Raw genomic sequence first — 18,621 nt, forward strand, 5'->3', positions numbered from 1 at the left:
TGGCTTAATACCTCTGACCACGTTGTTGACAGCAGTGACCTGGGGGTCAGAAATGCTTCCTGGGGCGATGCCCATGCTGTCCCCATGTCATTTGAGCACTGTCACTATCGTTTTGGGCACTTTTTAGGCTTTCTACAGACTGCCGGGGGAGCCGCCGCAAAAATGTTCGGGTCTCCCTTAGACTAACATTGGGCTCGTTGCTCGGGTCGAGCACCCGAGTATCACAGTGAGCTCGGCCCGAGCTTCGAGCACCCGAGCATTTTAGTGCTCGCTCAACACTAGTTATTACCACTGTGGCAAGACGACTCGCTCGGCTCTCCTGGAGGCAGACTCAGGACACACGTTCCCAGGTTTCCTTTCTGCTGGTTTATTATCAGCCATAAACTCATGCAGGTGTAGCACCCTGAGGATTCGGCTGCTACAGGGGTATTGCACCTCAACCCAGAGGTGTGATATTCCACTCCCGGGTAAGGATGAAGTGTGAAACTGAGCCCAGAAAGCTGCATGCACTACACACATCCCATTTCCGAGGAACAGACCAACGGTACTCCCACTTAGAAATGTGCAGGTACGACCGAGTCTGTTCCTGGCTGGAGTGGGAGGGGGGTGGTACATCCCAGTAGTGTAGGGGCAGATAGGGGGAGCAGCCTGGGTAAGGTTAGGAGCTCATTGGGTGCTGGTCACCTGAGCTCACACATAGAGGGAGTATATAAGGTGGGCACCATCTAAGATCAGGGTCAGTCTGTCAGCCTTTTGTCAGAGCAGAGTAGAGGAAGAGGAGCAGAGCAGTTCAAGGCCCAGAGAGAGAGAGAGAGAGGAGAAAGGAAGAAAGACCCAGAGGGGGTGAAAGAAAAGGACTCTGAGAACCCAAAGTCCATCATCGGGTGAAGAGTTGGCAAAAGGGTACCGGATCCCAAACTGGTGGGGGCTAAAGCACACCCTAGCCAGAGACCGGAGGCCGTGGGCAGGATCTGCCACGGCCACCCACCACATCCACCCTGAAGGCAAACCACGTGTAGGGTCAGGGAACCCAAGGCCAAGGGTCTCCCAACAGAAGGCCCGAGGGAGCTGGACCTAGGTGGATCCCTGGTGGGGACGACCAGAAGAAAGGACAAGAAGGAGGGCTCAGGGACACGCTCCGGACTTGCTTGGGGGTTGGCTGAATCCAGGACCTGGTGGACGCAGCACGGCTCGGGTGGTCACTTGAAGCTGGAGTGACCGGAACATCAGCAGTAAGTAAATACCCTAAACTGCACAACCCGACTCTGTCTTTAATTACCATCTATGCTGCACCACCACAACCCCCATCCTCTGCACCTGACCCCCTGAGGCTATACCCCACCCGTTGGGGGTTATACTATCAAAAGCTGCACCAACACCATCAGCCTCAGCGGACCCTGCTGCAGCGGCGGCCGTAGTGACCGCAATACAACGGGTGGCGTAGTCGACATAAAGAACTTTATAACATCTGTAGGACTGCCACATACTCTGAGCTTGACACCCTGGGCACGGACCGGGTCACAGCCACTCGGAGACTACAACCCCCATCTGATCCGGCTCCGGGTATTCCCCTAAAGAATATGGCCCAGGGGGTGCGTCAACTTTGGCGTAGTCGGCAGGATTACGTGCCCACAACAACCGGGTACTGCGTGCCTGAAGAAAAGAACGAGTTTACCTCAAAAAGAAGTCTCCTGCCGGTTCCGGAGGGTCCCCGCCATCGGACTCCATCACAGATCGATTCCCGCCGGTTGTCCGCCATTAACAGCTTTTTCCCGCCATCTGCAGAGTTTCCCGCCACTGGGAGACGATTCCCGCCATTTCCAAAGGTTTCCCGCCTTGGAAGAGCGGACGCCATTATGGGCGTGCCAGAGGGTGGCAAGAGGCCACCTCCCATCGTGGGCCAGGACCGAAAATGGCGCCAAAAGTGGAAACCGCCCCCACCAACAGAGACTGTGATGCTAGAGGTGTCTGTCAGCGTGAAAGAACTGCCCCTGGAGCTGACAATCACCAAGTGGCCCCGGGACCGCCCTCGAAGTGGGAGGACTGAGAAGAAGAGAACAAAGATGGGTGTCGCCTGGAGCAGTCTGGAGAGAGCGCACCCGGAGACAAGAAGCCTAGAGCTGAGTCCAGAAGAAGCTTACCCGGAGATGGGAGAAGAGCAGAGCAGCACCGGCCCGCTGGCCAGGAGCCTGCTGGAAACAGCAGAAGGAGAGCAGAGCAGCACCGACCCGTTGGTCAGGAGCCTGCTAGAAGCAACGACCCCACTAGGCCTAGTGGAGGTCCTAGCACAGCTCCCCCGAGACCGGGAGTGTGCGCAGACTGCTCTGGAGGGCCTCGCAAGGAGGATGGCCCGGGTGCAGCGAGAGACGTTGGCGGAGTGGAGCCGTGAGATGGCCCAGCAGACCGAGACCCATCAGCGGAGCACGCCACCCGAGACGAGGAGACAGACCGCCTCTGAGGATGGCGCAGGAGGACTGAAGGCCGGAGACGGCGCCGAGAAGGGAGCCGAACGAAAGGAGGCAGGTAAAGGGGACGTCTCTACCCCAAACCGGGAAACCGCGTACCTGCCCCAGCTCCCCGTCGCAGAGCCCGAAGTACCCCCTGCTGTGCCCGTAACCGCAACGTCACCGCCACAGACTAGGCCTCAACCGGAAGCCGCAGCCGCGACCCCTGTGACGTCACACGCCTCGACCCCGAGCGTGACCAAGCAGGAAGTACCACCAGCCTGGTCGCAGGGCCTAGTACCCCCGGGCGCCGCAATACCAACAGCGCCCCCTACCTCCGCGGAGCCACCGGCCTGGTCGCAGGGCCAAGTAGCCCAGGGCGCCGCCGTCCTTACGGTGCCCTTCACTTTCCAGGTGCCCCAGGCCTGGCCGCAAGGCCTGGGCAACCCGGGCGCCACCACCACCGCGCCCATAAAACCAAGAGTGCCGCATCTGGGAGAAGATCTGTTTGCCCAACATACGTGCCCGGATGGGCAGCCCTTTATATGGCCACCGGAGTTTCACCATCCCCGACTCCGGAAAGAGAGGCCCCTAGATGAACCCCTGATTCCGGTTCCAAAGCCCGTAAAAAGGATCTCGCCCCCGCTAGCAGAAGCGCAGTTTGAGTGGGACCCCACCGGAGAAGACCTCATGGGGTTCACTCAGGAGACCCGGGCAGCTGCAGCGGAGCGTGCAGAGTGCTGCCGGCAGCAGCTCGAGGTCTTTGAGAGGGAGCGGAGAGAGAGGCGGGTCCGGGAACAACAAGCCCAAATAAGGAGCGCGGAGCAGAAGAGCCGGACCAGGAGGAATCCCCGTGCAGCACATGGTCCCCCTTCCACCGGGACTGTGCGGGTCTGAACCTGAAACTGAAACTGTCCACAAAGAAAGAGCAGGAGGACGTCGTCGTTGAATACAGCAGAGTACAAGCTGTATATAGTTGCCCGTCGGGGCACAGTGAACTGTTGCTAATATAGTCCCCGTTGGGACCAGCAAGTGTGAACTGTTTACCCGTTTATCCCTTAAATCCCACTGACCGAGGACTGAGAGCGGTCATTCCTCCCTAATACCTGGCCGAGGACTGAGAGCGGCCATATCCCTTGTAAATAGTTGCGCATCCTAAAGCGCCCCTACTGGTTTTATAGGAAAGCCACGAGTTCCAAAGACTGTCGCACTTTACCCGGTCACACGTTGCACAGTGACCGGAGGAGGAGCTAGAAGCGAGGAAAAGTCTACAAGAATGTTATTAATATGAAAAGTTTTATTGATATATATATATATAATGTTTTATATGATGTTTTATATGTTTATGAAAAAAAAATGTATGTTTTGGTGTATCATATCTTGCAGCCCGAGGACGTGCTGTGATTTACCAGGGGGGAATGTAGCACCCTGAGGATTCGGCTGCTACAGGGGTATTGCACCTCAACCCAGAGGTGTGATATTCCACTCCCGGGTAAGGATGAAGTGTGAAACTGAGCCCAGAAAGCTGCATGCACTACACACATCCCATTTCCGAGGAACAGACCAACGGTACTCCCACTTAGAAATGTGCAGGTACGACCGAGTCTGTTCCTGGCTGGAGTGGGAGGGGGGTGGTACATCCCAGTAGTGTAGGGGCAGATAGGGGGAGCAGCCTGGGTAAGGTTAGGAGCTCATTGGGTGCTGGTCACCTGAGCTCACACATAGAGGGAGTATATAAGGTGGGCACCATCTAAGATCAGGGTCAGTCTGTCAGCCTTTTGTCAGAGCAGAGTAGAGGAAGAGGAGCAGAGCAGTTCAAGGCCCAGAGAGAGAGGAGAAAGGAAGAAAGACCCAGAGGGGGTGAAAGAAAAGGACTCTGAGAACCCAAAGTCCATCATCGGGTGAAGAGTTGGCAAAAGGGTACCGGATCCCAAACTGGTGGGGGCTAAAGCACACCCTAGCCAGAGACCGGAGGCCGTGGGCAGGATCTGCCACGGCCACCCACCACATCCACCCTGAAGGCAAACCACGTGTAGGGTCAGGGAACCCAAGGCCAAGGGTCTCCCAACAGAAGGCCCGAGGGAGCTGGACCTAGGTGGATCCCTGGTGGGGACGGCCAGAAGAAAGGACAAGAAGGAGGGCTCAGGGACACGCTCCGGACTTGCTTGGGGGTTGGCTGAATCCAGGACCTGGTGGACGCAGCACGGCTCGGGTGGTCACTTGAAGCTGGAGTGACCGGAACATCAGCAGTAAGTAAATACCCTAAACTGCACAACCCGACTCTGTCTTTAATTACCATCTATGCTGCACCACCACAACCCCCATCCTCTGCACCTGACCCCCTGAGGCTATACCCCACCCGTTGGGGGTTATACTATCAAAAGCTGCACCAACACCATCAGCCTCAGCGGACCCTGCTGCAGCGGCGGCCGTAGTGACCGCAATACAACGGGTGGCGTAGTCGACATAAAGAACTTTATAACATCTGTAGGACTGCCACATACTCTGAGCTTGACACCCTGGGCACGGACCGGGTCACAGCCACTCCGAGACTACAACCCCCATCTGATCCGGCTCCGGGTATTCCCCTAAAGAATATGGCCCAGGGGGTGCGTCACAGGTTTCACAGGAAAAACAAACATGACCCCTCTGGGTTAAACGGAAGAAAAACAAAACAAAGTATAACTCAGTCCATAGATGAGCGCGTTCCGCCCGCTCTCGGTAGCATAAACTGCACTGCTAAAGTCCTTGTGAAAAGCTCTGCAGCTTCCACAATACTGTCTGGAGACTTCCCTCTCCTGACCACACTCCACAGGAAAAAAACAGGACTGAGCTTTTACACATTGCTCAGCCACACCCTGAGGGGCGGTAGGGGGAATGGCGTCCCGCCCTCTTTGCCATTCCCATAAAACCGCACACCCTTTAACAGAGTAAATCTACCAGCATATAACACGCTGGCAGAAAAATAAAGTAGGTCTTAGTTCACACAGGAGAGCATCCTGAGTGACACATACCTCCCCTCACATATAAAACCAGTGACACTGTCACATATTCCCCCCCTCTGCCCAAATCCGGGGGTTTGGGCACCTTCTGACACCAGGCAGGGAATCCTAGAGAGGGCATCTGCATTCCCATGTAACTTCCCGGGCCTATGCTCCACGTGAAAGTTAAACTCTTGAAGCCCTAGGAACCATCTAGTTACCCTGGCATTTTTACCCCTCTTCTCCCTCAACCATCTCAACGGGGCATGGTCTGATACTAATCTAAACTTCCGGCCTAGTAGGTAATATTTCAGTGTATCCACTGCCCATTTTATGGCTAAACACTCTTTCTCTACTATGGCGTAGTTCTTCTCGCAGGAGGACAGCTTTCGGCTTAGATAGAGAATGGGATGTTCTTCCCCATTTATCTCTTGGGAGAGTACAGCCCCTAGACCAACCTCTGAAGCGTCCGTCTGGACCACAAATTCTTTCTTGAAGTCTGGCGCGACCAGGACCGGCTGCTTGCACAGTTTTAGCTTCAACTGTTGAAATGCGGTCTCCTTTTCTTCCGTCCATTTCACCATGGTTGATTTGGTGCCTTTTAGAAGATCTGTTAGTGGCGCGGCAATCATGGCGAAATTCGGGATAAACCGCCGGTAATATCCCACCATTCCTAGGAATGCTCTCACCTGCTTCTTCGAGAGTGGTTGTGGCCAGGTTTGAATTGCCTCCACTTTCTTGATTTGCGGCTTTATTTTGCCTCTCCCAACAACATAGCCCAGGTACTTGGCCTCCTCCTTCCCGATGGCACACTTTTTCGGATTTACGGTAAATCCTGCCTTCCTTAGCGCGTCCAGAACGGCCTGTAGTTTAGGTAGGTGACTAGCCCAGTCTGGGCTAAAGACCACAATGTCGTCGAGGTAGGCTGCGGCATACTTCTTATGTGGGGCTAGGATCCGATCCATAGCCCTCTGGAAAGTGGCTGGGGCCCCCTGTAGTCCGAACAGCATCCGCGTGTATTGAAAACACCCATCAGGTGTTGAGAAAGCCGTCTTCTCCTTAGCCATCTGGGACATGGGGATCTGCCAGTAGCCCTTCGTCAGGTCGAGAGTGGTGATGTACCTCGCCGGTCCAAGCCTCTCGATGAGATCGTCGACGCGGGGCATCGGGTACGAGTCACACTTGGATACCTCATTCAGCCGGCGATAGTCATTACAAAACCTCCACTCTCCATTGGGTTTCGGCACGAGGACGATTGGGCTCGACCACCGACTCTTTGACTCCTCTATTACTCCGAGGTCTAACATCCTCTTCACCTCGGCCGAGATCACCTCCCGGCGTGCTTCCGGAATCCTATACGGCTTCAGATTCACTCGTACGTGCGGCTCTGTCAGCACATCATGCTCTACCACTTGAGTATGCCCCGGCAACTCTGAGAACAGCTCCCGATTCCGCTGTAGTAATTCTCGACACTGTTGCTTCTGGGCCGATGATAGAGTCTCTGCAATAGTGACCTCCTCCACCTTGCCTTCTGGTGCGGCTCCCAGGCCAGGAGTTTCCACAGGTTTACGGTCCCGCCACGGCTTGAGCAAATTTACATGATATATTTGATGCGGCTTTCTTCGGCCAGTCTGGTGGACTTTATAATTAACCTCGCTGACTTTCTCCACCACCTCGTATGGACCTTGCCATTTGGCGAGGAACTTGCTCTCGACGGTAGGGATCAGCACCAAAACACGGTCCCCGGGCTGGAACTGTCTTAGTCTCGCCGACCGGTTATAGACCCCCGCCTTGGCTTTCTGCGCCTGGAGGAGATGTTCCCTCACGATGGGCATCACCTTTGACATTCTCTCCTGTAACTGGGCGACATGTTCGATGATACTCCGGTGTGGCGTGACTTCAGCTTCCCAAGTTTCCTTGGCGATGTCTAGGAGACCTCTTGGATGCCGCCCATATAGGAGCTCAAATGGAGAGAAGCCAGTGGAGGCTTGAGGAACTTCTCTGACCGAGAAAAGCAGAAATGGGAGCAGGTAGTCCCAGTCTCGCCCATCCTTTTCAACGACCTTCTTGAGCATCGCCTTTAAGGTCTTTTTGAAGCGTTCCACTAGGCCGTCCGTCTGTGGATGATAAACCGAGGTCCGAAGCTGAGTTATCTGAAGGACTCTGCAAAGCTCCTTCATCACCTTGCTCATGAAGGGGGTTCCTTGGTCTGTCAGAATCTCTTTTGGTAGACCTGTCCGAGCAAAAATATGGACCAGCTCTTGGGCTATACTTTTACTGGACATGTTCCTTAGGGGAACCGCTTCCGGATACCGAGTCGCATAGTCCATGACGACCAGGATATATTGGTGGCCCCGAGCTGATTTAACTAAGGGGCCCACGAGGTCCATGGCAATCCTCTCAAAGGGAACCTCTATCACAGGTAGTGGGACTAAGGGGCTACGGAAGTGGGAGGAGGGAGCGGTTATTTGGCAGGTGGGGCAGCACCTACAATAGTTTTGAACTTTTCGATAACACTCTGGCCAATAAAACCTTCTCAATATCCTCTCCTGAGTTTTCTCGACCCCTAGGTGTCCCCCCAGAACATGTGAATGGGCCATATCTAGCACCCGCCGTCGGTATGGCCCCGGCACTAACTGCTGTTCCACTATCTCACCGCCCCTCAGTTTGGCCACCCGATATAGCAACTCCCCCTGCTCTGCAAAGTGGGGGAATCTGGTGTCGGCCCCCGGCTCTTGGGCAACCCCATTACATACAGTAACCTGGTCGAACGCCCCTTTTAAGGTCAGGTCTCGAACTTGAGCAGTCCCAAAGTTCCCTCTGGACATATCTAACGCAGGGAGGTCGGCCTCCTCGGTCACCGTCTCACCCTCATCACCGACAAGGACGCACAGTGGGAACTCCTCCATCTGAGACTTCGTCGGGGGTTCTTCTTCACGGACCTGGCTTTTCCCCATGCTACTTAGTCCAGTTCCCTTCCCCCACAAGTCCCAGAATAAGGAAAAATCACGGCCCAATATGACAGGATGTATCAGGTCCTTTACTACCCCGACTTCATGGGACTGGGCACCACAGTCTGTCCTCACTGTTACTGTAGCCACGGGATAGTCCTTGGCATCACCATGGATGCACCGAATGCCCAGGGTTTTGGAAGGGATCAACTGGTGGGGAAGGGATGCTCTGATCAAGGTCCCGGAGTCCAACAGCCCAAGCACTTTTATTCCATTAATGGACACTGCACACGCCTGCGGCCCCTCGCCGGGTAGACAGTCCACGCTACAGGCTGGATAGGCATAATAGGAGACCCGTCTGCCTAGGCTGCAGTCCATAGGCTCAGGGGATATTTGACACCTGGCAGCTACATGTCCAGGGTTGTGACACCGCCAGCAAACTATATCTTTACCAACTGTTCTAAAGGCACCTTCAGTAGGAGTGGGACGTCCCCCAGTGGTGGCTCTAGACCCCTTCCGTGGTGAACCCGCCCCCTTTTGGGTATCCCAGTAGGGAGAAGTGACTGCATCCGGTTTCCCAAGAGATCTCTCGACTACCTGGTACCTCTCTACCAGGCCGATGAAGTCATCTGCGTTCTGGGGATCACCCTGGGCAACCCAGGTCTGTACTGGCTTGGGAAGGGAATGCATGAACCTGTCAATCACCACCCGCTGAACCATCTGGGCCGGAGTGGAGGACTCCGGTTGTAGCCACTTCTGAACAAGATGCAGTAGGTCAAACATCTGCGAACGAGGGGGTTTGTTGCTAGCATACGCCCAGTGATGAACTCGCTGGGCTCTCACCGTCATATTTACTCCCAGACGTGCTAAGATCTCTGTCTTTAGTTTGGGATACTCCTTAGCATCTTGCAGCGCCAAGTCAAAATACGTCTTCTGGGGTTCACCCGATAAATATGGCGCCAGAACCTCTGCCCACTGTCCTGGTGGAAGTCTCTCACGATCAGCCACCCTCTCAAAAACAGTCAGAAATGCTTCTACATCATCCCCAGGGGTCATCTTCTGCATGGCCCGCCTTACCGCCTTCCTGACGTAAGAATCATCAGTCGTCCCTGAGGGTGGGGCGGTCGCCCTGCTCTGGATGGCGTCCGCTAAAAGCTGTATCTGCTGTTGCGCCTCCTGCTGGTGCTGCTGTTGCGACTTTTGCTGCAACTGGATCTGCTGAAGCAACAGTTTGGTCGTCTCCTGGTGCTCCTGCTGCATGCTCTGCTGGGCCTGCTGCATAATCTGCTGGGACTGCTGCATACTCTGCTGGGCCTGTAGGTGTTGCTGCTGCATGCTCTGCTGGGCCTGGACCAGGTGCTTAATGAGCTCCTCCATGCTGCCGGACTTCTCTGGCTGGCTGGCTGCCTTCACCCTGGACATCCACCGGTCTTTGTGGCAGGTACAAGTGTTCCTGGAATCCTGCACGCACTCTCACACCACCTGTGGCAAGACGACTCGCTCGGCTCTCCTGGAGGCAGACTCAGGACACACGTTCCCAGGTTTCCTTTCTGCTGGTTTATTATCAGCCATAAACTCATGCAGGTTTCGCAGGAAAAACAAACATGACCCCTCTGGGTTAAACGGAAAAAAACAAAAACAAAGTATAACTCAGTCCATAGATGAGCGGGTTCCGCCCGCTCTCGGTAGCATAAACTCCACTGCTAAAGTCCTTGTGAAAAGCTCTGCAGCTTCCACAATACTGTCTGGAGACTTCCCTCTCCAGACCACACTCCACAGGAAAAAAAACAGGACTGAGCTTTTACACATTGCTCAGCCACACCCTGAGGGGCGGTAGGGGTAATGGCGTCCCACCCTCTTTGCCATTCCCATAAAACCGCACACCCTTTAACAGAGTAAATCTACCAGCATATAACACGCTGGCAGAAAAATAAAGTAGGTCTTAGTTCACACAGGAGAGCATCCTGAGTGACACATACCTCCCCTCACATATAAAACCAGTGACACTGTCACACCACATAAAATGACACTGGTTGGATATGAAACAGGAAAGTGAAAACAGGGTTCGGGGGTAAAGGGTTGTCTACTACTTAGACAATCCCTTCTGAATCCCTATATTTCTCCTCAGTTAAAAAATAACACTTACACTCACTTCTGGTGCCGGCACTGTTCCAGCAGTGTCGGGACTGGCTCTCCCAGGGCTCCCGTGACATGGTTATGTCATGCAATCCCTGCGGCCAATCAGCCCTGGTTCACTCTAATCTTCTACGGATGTAACTGACATCAGAGGGAGTAAGAGCTGCTGTTGCTCTCCCACTTTCTCCGGATGTCTTGATTTGTCTGAAGGATAGGACAGTGAAGCCAGCACTGATAGGCTGCAAGGATTGCATGACATAACCATGTCACGGGAGCCCTGGGAGTGCCAGTGCCGACACCGCATGAATGGCGCTGGCATCAGAGATGAGGAAAAGTGTTATTATTTTACGAGAGAAAACATAGGGGTTCAGATGGGGCTGTCCGAGTAGTGGACAACACATTTAAGTCATTAAGTCATGAATCAAATTGGGGCGGATCTGCAGTACCCCGCAGCAGTCACTACACAGTTGACAGAGCTGTACTCTACTACTAACTGTAGCGCCGGCGTCCCTGCCCTCTGCTAGGCAGGGACGCTGTTCCCCTCACCTCTCTGCTCCGTGCCCGGCGTCCTCCTCCCGCTCTGCTGGCAGCGCGCGCTCCTTCCCGGCCACTGTGCTTAGGGCGCGCGCGCGCGCTCTCCCTCCTTCTTAAAGGGGCCGCGCGCGCCGTCCTAAGGAGTCCCCGGCCAATGGCCGGAGGACTTCACCATATATAAGGCACCTCCTCCAAAATGGAGGTGCCCGAGCAATGTTGTTGCACTGTTCACTACTCTGCTTCAGCCCTCAGGTCCCGTTGCCAGTTACCTGCCAGATACCTGCCAGATTCCTGCCAGCTTGCTGTCTTATTCCTGCCTGATATTCTGCTACCTGCCTGCTAGCCTGAGGTCCGACGGTCTGCCTTACAACTCCTGTCAGTCTGTCTAAGGACCAGCTTGCCCGCTCACCTGGGAGCGTTCATCTGCTGCCTGTCTGCTAGCCTACCTGGAGGCTCTGCCGTCACGTGCTGTGACCACCCGCCTGTCCAGTGACTTCTGCCCGCTCACCTGGGAGCGCCCATATGCCGCCTGTCTGTTGGTCTTCCTGGAGGCTCCGCCGTCACATGCTGTGACCACCCGTTTATCCAGAGACTCTCGCCTGCTCACCTGGGAGCTCACGTCTACCATCAGCCGCCACAGGTCGTACCAACCCTTTACCCAGAGACTGCCCCGGTCACTTGCCGTGACCTCCTGCCCGTTCATCCAGAGACTGCCCCGGTCACTTGCCGTGACCTCCTGCCCGTTCATCCAGAGACTGCCCCGGTCACTTGCCGTGACCTCCTGCCCGTTCATCCAGAGACTGCCCCGGTCACTTGCCGTGACCTCCTGCCCGATCATCCAGAGACTGCCCCGGTCACTTGCCGTGACCTCCTGCCCGTTCATCCAGAGACTGCCCCGGTCACTTGCCGTGACCTCCAGCCCGTTCACTCAGAGACTGTCCCGGTCACCTGCTGTGACTGCCTGCCCGTCTTCCCTGGTCGCCACCCGCTCCCTTACAAGGACCGCCCCCTTGTATAGTAGCTCAGAGGTTCCGCCTCCCAGACCCGTTACACTAACATACGACTGCCACCGTCACAGAACAGTGGACTGGTAGGGGTGCTGGACCCCAACCCACTGATAGGGATAGGTTATAAATGTAAAAGTAGTAGAACAACCCTTTAAATGGCCAGGCTTAGGGTTTACGCTGATCCCAGCTATTAGTGCTGGAGGGTGGCTGTAAATCACTGTCATTTTCCATCAGGTGATTGCAGAGGATAAACCTCTGTACCCCACAGAAATACTTTCTTGTAGTGTTAGAGACAGAGGTTGTAAAAATAGATCTTCCAAATTTTGTGATTCAGAGTTTCAAAGCTACTGAGCAGCGAATCTAGGACAGGTGAATGGCGGGTCAAGGATAGGTGAGGGGCGGGCATATGATATGTGGGGGGCGGGACAAGGACAAGTGAATTTCAGGTCTAGGACAGGTGAGGGGCAGGCTGAGGACAGGTGAGGGGTGGGTCTAAGACAGGTGAGGGGTGGGCCTAGGACAGGTGAGGGGCATTTCTAAGACAGGTTAGTGGTGGGCCTAGGACAGGTGAGGGGTGGGCCTAGGACAGGTGAGGGGCGGGCCTAGGACAGGTGAGGGGCGAATCTAGGACAGGTGAGGGGCGAACCTAGGACAAGTGAGGGGCTGGCCTTGGGCAGGTGAGGGGCTGGCATTGGACAGGTGAGGGGCAGGTCTAGGACAGGTGAGGGGTGGGCCTAGTACAGGTGAGGGGCGAGCCTTGGACAGGTGAGCGGCAGGTTGAAGACAGGTGAGCGGCAGCTCTAGGACAAGTGAGGGGGGCCTATAACACGTGAGGGGCGGATCTAGGACAGGTGATCGGCGGCTCTCAGACAGGGGAGGGTCGGACCCGTTGAAGTGCAGCTTTCAGCGCAAAACAGCCGTCATCCATTCCTTCACCTCCGCAGCACCTAGCCAACCTCTGTACTGAATGATTAAGTCGAATTAAAGGACTGTTACACTAGCAGCTCATGTTGAGTGATTATTTCCTTCATTTCTTCTGAACATTTGTATACAAAACTGACTGAAGCACCACAAAGCATAGACTGCCCGCAGCTATAGAATCCATTGAAAAGGACAGCAGGTATAAATGGTAGCCAAGGTCGCCATCAGGGCACTACTGCCCTTACTGTTGTATAGGGCACGGTGAGCAGAGGGGCCTGGACGGGGCTCTCACCTTTGCTCACCGGGCCCCAGCGAACTGAACTTGCATAGTTGGACTCAAATTGACTTGAAATGTATTGCCGTGCCGGAGTCTTCCCGCACGGCAATAGTTAACAGCCGCCAGCCAATCACAGGCCGGCAGCTAACATCAGTGCCAGCCAGTGACTGGCTGGCGTCTGCGCCTCGAATCGATGAAGGAGAGTCGCTGCTGGACCAGTGGCAAGGTAAGGAGAGACTTTTACTTTTTTATAATGCCGCACTGTGGGGGCAGAATTGAGACATGGGGGCAGAATGGGAGATGACATGGGGGTACAATAGGAGATGACATAGGGGCAGAGGGGGGGATGACATGGGGGCAGAATGGGAGATGAAATGGGGCAGAATGGGAGATGAAATGGGGGAGAGAATGAAGATGACACATGGGGGCAGAATGGGAGATGACACGGAGGCAGAATAGGAGAAGACATGGGGGTAGAATAGGAGATGACATGGGGGCAGAATGGGAGATGACATGGGGCAGAATTTAGAGATGACATGGGGCAGAATGGGAGATGACACGGGGGAAAGAATGGAGATGACACATGGGGGCAGAATGGGAGATGACACGGAAGCAGAATAGGAGATGACATGGGGCAGAATGGGAGATGACATGGGGCAGAATGGGAGATGACATGGGGGCAGAATGGGAGATGACACGGAGGCAGATTAGGAGATGACATGGGGGCAGAATGGGAGATGACATGGGGCAGAATGGGAGATGACACATGGGGGCAGAAAGGGAGATAACATGAGGCAGAAAGGGAGATGACATGGGGCAGAATGGGAGATGACATGGGGCAGAATGAGAGATGAACATGGGGGCAGAATGGGAGATGACACAGAGGCAGAATAGGAGATGACATGGGGGCAGAATAGGAGATGACACGGAGGCAGAATAGGAGATGACATAGGGGCAGAATGGGAGATGAAATGGGGGCAGAATGGAAGATGACATGGGGCAGAATGGGAGATGACATGGGGGCAGAATGGGAGATGACATGGGGGCAGAATGGGAGATGACATGGGGCAGAATGGGGGATGACATGGGGGCAGAATGGGGGATGACAAGGGGGCAGAATGGGAGATGAAATTGGGCAGAATGGAAGGTGACATGGGACAGAATGGGAGATGACACATGGGTGCAGAATGGGAGATGACACATGGGGGCAGAATGGGAGATGACATGGGGCAGAATGGGAGATGACACGGGGCAGAATGAGAGATGGCACATAGGGGCAGAATGGGAGATGACACGGAGGCAGAATGGGAGATGACACATGGGGGCAGAATGGAAGATGGCATGGGGGCAGAATGGGGGATGACATGGAGTCAGAATGGGAGATGACATGGGACAGAATGGGAGATGACATGGCGGCAGAATAGGAGATGAAATGGGGCAGAATGGGAAATGACATGGGGGGAGAATAGAGATGACACATGGGGGCAGAATGGGAGATGACACGGAGGCAATATAGGAGATGACATGGGGCAGAATGAAAGATGACATGGGGGCAGAATGGGAGATGACACGGAAATAGATTAGGAGATGACATAGGGGCAGAATGGGAGATGACATGTGGGCAGAATGGGAGATGACATGGGGCAGAATGGGAGATGACATGGGGCAGAATGGGAGATGACACATGGGGGCAGAAAGGGAGATGACATGGGGCAGAATGGGAAATGACACGGGGCAGAATGAGAGATGACACATGGGGGTAGAATGGGAGATGACACGGAGGCTGAATTGGAGAGGACATGGGGGCAGAATGGGAGTTGACATGGGGGCAGAATGGGAGATGACACATGGGGGCAGATTGGAAGATGGCATGGGGGCAGAATGGGGGATGACATGGAGTCAGAATGGGAGATGACATGGGGCAGAATGGGAGATGACATGGGGGCAGAATAGGAGATTAAATGAGGCAGAATGGGAAATGACATGGGGGGAGAATAGAGATGACACATGGGAGCAGAATGGGAGATGACACGGAGGCAATATAGGAGATGACATGGGGCAGAATGAAAGATGACATGGGGGCAGAATGGGAGATGACACAGAAATAGATTAGGAGATGACATAGGGGCAGAATGGGAGATGACATGTGGGCAGAATGGGAGATGACATGGGGCAGAATGGGAGATGACACATGGGGGCAGAAAGGGAGATGACATGGGGCAGAATGGGAAATGACACGGGGCAGAATGAGAGATGACACGGGGCAGAATGAGAGATGACACATGGGGGTAGAATGGGAGATGGCACGGAGTCAGAATTGAAGAGGACATGGGGGCAGAATGGGAGTTGACATGGGGGCAGAATGGGAGATGACATGGAGGCAGAATAGGAGATGACATGGTGCAGAATTTGGAGATGACATGGGGCAGAATGGGAGATGACATGGGGGAAAGAATGGGAGATGACATGGGGCAGAATGGGAGAAGACATGGAGGAAGATTAGGAGAAGACATGGGGTCAGAATGGGAGATGACATGGGGCAAAATGGGAGATGACACATGGGGGCAGAAAGGGAGATGACATGGGGCAGAATGGGAGATGACATGGGGCAGAATGAGAGATAAAACATGGGGCAGAATGGGAGATGACACGTAGGCAGAATAGGAGATGACATGGGGGTAGAATAGGAGATGACACGGAGGCAGAATAGGAGATGTCATGGGGTGGGCCTAGGACAGGTGAGGGGCGAACCTAGGACAGGTGAGGGGCTGGCCTTGGACAGGTGAGGGGCAGGTCTAGGACAGGTGAGGGGTTGGCCTAGTACAGATGAGTGGCGAACCTAGGACAGGTGAGCGGCAGGTTGAAGACAGGTGAGCGGCAGCTCTAGGACAAGTGAGGGGGGCCTAGAACACGTGAGGGGCGGATCTAGGACAGGTGAGCGGTGGCTCTAGGACAGGGGAGGGTCGGACCTGTAGAAGTGCGGCTTTCAGCGCAAACCAGCAGTCATCCATTCCTTCACCCCCGCAGCACCTAGCGAACCGCTGTACTGAATGATTAAGTCGAATTAAAGGACTGTTACACTAGCAGCTCATGTTGAGTGCTTATTTCCTTCATTTCTTCTGAACATTTGTATACAAGACTGACTGAAGCTCCACAAAGCATAGACTGCCCGAAGCTATAGAATCCATTGAAAAGGACAGCAGGTATAAATGGTAGCCAAGGTCGCCATCAGGGCATTACTGCCCTTACTGTTGTATAGGGCACGGTGAGCAGAGGGGCCCAAACGGGGCTCTCACCTTTGCTCACCGGGTCCCAGCGAACTGAACTTGCGTAGTTGGACGCAGATTCACTTGAAATGTATTGCCGTGCCAGAGTCTTCCTGCACGGCAATAGTTAACAGCCGCCAGACAATCACAGGCCGGCAGCTGACATCAGTGCCAGCCAGTGACTGGCTGGCGTCTGCGCCTCGAATCGATGAAGGAGAGTCGCTGCTGGACCAGTGGCAAGGTAAGGAGAGACTTTTACTTTTTTATAATGCTGCACTGTGGGGGCAGAATTGAGACATGGGGGCAGAATGGGAGATGACACATGGGGGCAGAATGGGAGATGACACGGAAGCAGAATAGGAGATGACATGGGGCAGAGTGGGAAAAGACATGGGGGCAGAAGGGGAGATGACACGGAGGCAGATTAGGAGATGACATGGGGGCAGAATGGGAGATGACATGGGGCAGAATGGGAGATGACACATGGGGCAGAAAGGGAGATGACATGGGGCAGAATGGGAGATGACATGGGGCAGAATGAGAGATGAACATGGGGGTAGAATGGGAGATGACACAGAGGCAGAATAGGAGATGACATGGGGGCAGAATAGGAATTGACACGGAGGCAGAATAGGAGATGACATAGGGGCAGAATGGGAGATGACATGGGGGCAGAATGGGAGATGACATGGGTCAGAATGGGAGATGACATGGGGGCAGAATGGACGACGACATGGAGTCAGAATGGGAGATGACATGGGGCAGAATGGGGGATGACATGGGGGCAGAATGGGGGATGACATGGGGGCAGAATGGGAGATGACACGGAGGCAGATTAGGAAATGACATAGGGAAAGAATGGCAGATGACCTGGGGGCAGAATGGGAGATGACATGGGGGCAGAATGGGAGATGACATGGCGCAGAATGGGATATGACATGGGGCAGAATGGGAAATGACACATGGGGGGAGAATGGAGATGACATGGGGCAGAATGAGAGATGGCACATGGGGGCAGAATGGGAGATGACACGGAGGCAGATTAGGAGATGACATGGGGGCAGAATGGGAGATGACATGAGGGCAGAATGGGAGATGACATGGAGGCAGAATGGAAGATAACATGGGCAGAATTTGGAGATGACATGGGGCAGAATGGGAGATGACATGGTGGAAAAATTGAGATGACATAGGGGCCGAGTGGGAGATGACATGAAGGCAGAATGGGAGATGACATAGTGGAAGAATGGAGATGACATGGGGGCAGAATGGGAGGTGACATGGGGGCAGAATGGGAGATGACATGGGCCAGAATGGAAGATGACATGGGGCAAAATAGGAGATGGCATAAAGGCAGAATGGGAGATGACATAGGGGCAGAATGGGAGATGACATGGGGCATTATGGAAGATGACACGGAGGCAGAATAGGATATGACATGGGGGCAGAATGGGAGATGACCTGGGGGGACAATGGGTGATGACATGGAGTCAGAATGGGAGATGCCTTGGGGCAGAATGGGAGATGTCATGGAGGCAGAATGGGGGATGACATGGGGGCAGTGTTAGAATCTATGTTATTTTACTATCGGCCATCTTGTGGTTTGCTGGCTTCTAGTCTTTTCTTCTGGTGCTGGGTTTCTTGGTCATGTGATCTCTGCACCCTTTATTACTCAGCACTTGGCTCCCATTCCCAACTGGACATCAATGTTGTAACGCTCATGCTCTGGCTAAGTAGCCTTGTTTAGTTCTTCTTGCTTTGGACTATTGTTATCCAGGGACTTCTTGTTCCACCAGTTTTGTTTCCTTTAATTTTCGTTTCTGCAACTAACTTTTCTGTTAGGAGGTCTCCTGCTTTTGTTCCCTGTCCTTAGATCTTTTAGGGACCCCTTTCCCCTTCCTACAGGTCTTCATTTGAGTTCAGTGCAGGAGTTTTGTTGGGGCTATTCATAAGGAATAGGGCACCCACCCCAGAGTAGGGTAAAGCTGAGTCTGAGTTGAGGGACAGCTTTTCCCTCCTATTCCTTAGTTCTAAGTTGCAGAACATAACAGGCAGAATGGGAGATGAAATGGGGCAGAATGGGAGATGACACATGGGGGCAAAA

At 54.1% G+C, this 18,621-nt stretch overlaps 2 long non-coding RNA genes across 2 annotated transcripts in view; one reads left to right on the plus strand and one right to left on the minus strand.

The window, feature by feature from the left end:
- Window positions 1-18,621, minus strand: part of LOC141160848 (uncharacterized) — a 64,072-nt gene that overhangs the window by 34,875 nt on the left and 10,576 nt on the right. The window lies entirely within an intron of this gene.
- LOC141160849 (uncharacterized) overlaps window positions 16,695-18,621 on the plus strand; it is a 30,487-nt gene continuing 28,560 nt past the window's right edge. Inside the window, exon 1 of the long non-coding RNA XR_012250544.1 lies at window positions 16,695-16,758. This is a non-coding gene — a long non-coding RNA (uncharacterized lncRNA). The remainder of the gene's footprint in view (window positions 16,759-18,621) is intronic.

Source organism: Phyllobates terribilis, unplaced genomic scaffold, assembly GCF_046119375.1.
Source record: "Phyllobates terribilis strain yellow unplaced genomic scaffold, ASM4611937v1 Scaffold_9__5_contigs__length_417890890, whole genome shotgun sequence".
Classification (NCBI taxonomy): Eukaryota; Metazoa; Chordata; class Amphibia; order Anura; family Dendrobatidae; genus Phyllobates; species Phyllobates terribilis.